Genomic DNA, 2,483 nt, shown 5'->3' on the forward strand with positions numbered 1-2,483 from the left:
CTAGCTCCTTGAAGAACGCGTCTGATTGTGAAGCCGATAGTGACTATCATATTGACTTATGAACCTGAAGTTGATCCATTAGACTGCACACTATCTGACATAAATAGTGATGTATTAGAAAATTTTACAATACCCACTAAATTGAAAAATGAAAGCAAAAATCATATCGCTGAAGTCAAAAATCGGAATCATATTTAGATACATATATAGACGATGGATCATTTTTCGAAAACGATTTCAAGAGTAGACTAAAACTGTACTATGATGCATTTTGCGACCTACTTGGTGAAAAAAATGTTCAGATAAATTTAATTCTGGGGAATGTAAGAAAACTCTTACTACACAATTTCGATGGGCAGATATGCCAGGTACAGAGTAGTTTTTGGAACATAAACAGAACAGAAATTTAAAAATATTGGTTCCCCTAATTATTTAACATCAACACGTTACATACAAAAGTTATAGAGAATCAAAAACTGTATCTAAATCAATATTTAATATTTTTCTAGCACCTTATGGTATTGAAATAAAAAGAAAAAAAATCACGATTTGTAACACTAGTCGTTACTTTGACATTTTGGCTATTTAGTTAAATTCATTATTCCGATTTTGGGTTTAAAACAAACATTAAATAATGCTTTAAATGCAACTACAATGATTACACAAAGTCTACTGTTCAAACACAAGAACAGCTTCAATTTTTTTCAACACTAGCACCAGGATTATTCCGTTGACACCTGCAGAATTTGTTTACAGCACAAACTTGCGCTTCAAATTGTTGTAGAACTCTCTCGATTATTGATGATCCTAGAATTTGTCAGTTTGGCTACAGTGCTACGAAAGTTCCTGAAATTTTCCAAACTGACTAGCCGCCATAGTACCATTTTAGCCAATTAACTTTGCAAGAAAAAAAGGTGTATAATTAGTGACAAATTAATGAACTGTCAATGAACTGTTACATTTTATAACTATATAGTATTATTCTACCATGCGAATTCTTTTTATTTCAATACCATAAGGTTTTATAAATTAAGTACAAAAGGAATTGGACATGGTTTTTTGTTTTTTAGAATTTTTGTATGTAATGTTTTGCTCTAAAATAATTAAGGGAGCTAATATTTTCAAATTTCTGTTGTTACATGTAAAATTCCTGTTCCAAAAACAATTCCACACCCGTTATAAATCACTCAGATTAGTTGACCTATAAGGTGCATGAAGCTATGTATTTTCGTCAACTACCCCCTAAAGTTGTGTTCTAAAAGAACATACTGAACCCCTAGTACGTGTTAGTGCGTGGCAGTACGTGGGAATCTGTTCCACTTCACACCCGAACTTGAATCTGTCAAAAAAAATATTCCACGACCTGTCGTATCATCGGACAACGATATGATCCATTACCCGATTACTAACGAAATACTTTGTACCAGATTCTGCAAAAAGATGAACTTCTTAAAGAGTTGCGGGATGAACCAAATCTAATTTTTAATGTTCAGAAAAATTCTTTAGTTGGAAAATTTCCTAGTAAAGAAAGGATATTTCAGTAGCTGGTCTTACCGAGTACTGGCTTAGGTCACCCGAAATTGAGGAACTGAAAATTGATAACTACAAAGTAAGATCTTTTCTTTCTCGCAATTTGTCCATTCATGGAGGCTCCCTCGTTTTGGCTAGAAAAGATATATACAGGGTGAACCCTTGCCAATGTTATCCAATTTATCCTCCGAAATGTACTGTGACATATCTGACGTAACACTGGTAAATTATAATATTGTCTTTATTAATATCTATAGCCCACCCAGCGGCGATGTTTATATGTTTCTTGGACTGAATTCAATATATTTTCAGTTGTCAATTTTCCAACTAGAAATAAAAACTGTATTGACAATGTCTTTACGACCATAGATAGCACTTACGAAAACATTACAGCTATTGAACCATTATTATCAGACGATAGAGCAATCAAATTAGTAAATTACAATTAACTTTAGAAACCCAAAGAAAATAGGTACTATCCAGAAATACACACCCATCCATTTCGTACATATCACATCAGTGACAAAAATTAATTTATTTTGATCGTGAAAAGAAACTGACAAATGCGATGTCAATCAATAGTAGTTTTTTTTATAAATAAATCAAAACTACGAGGCATATTTAAATTAAAAATGTTTGATGCAAATATTTTCATGATTGAATTTAATATCTTACATTTCATCAAAATAATTTACAAGCCATTTTTAACATTATAATGAAAATTCTTTACAAAAAAGGCCGTCTTGTCGGAAAATTCTAGTAGAATTGCATACAACTATATTAATCCATAACAGCGCCATCTGGCGATTTCACCGACAGGCTGACATAATCAAAATTAATGTAAACCCACGCAAAACGCGATGTTGCTTTATCAGCTAATTAATTGGAGTCGCATTTTCCAGTAAATTGCATACAAAAAGTAAACCTAAAATACACGTATGTACTTAGAGTAC

Source organism: Zophobas morio, unplaced genomic scaffold (genome assembly GCF_036711695.1).
Source record: "Zophobas morio isolate AGI-343-1 ecotype UQ-CSIRO unplaced genomic scaffold, CSIRO_AGI_Zmor_V1 ptg000011l, whole genome shotgun sequence".
In the NCBI taxonomy this organism is placed as follows: Eukaryota; Metazoa; Arthropoda; class Insecta; order Coleoptera; family Tenebrionidae; genus Zophobas; species Zophobas morio.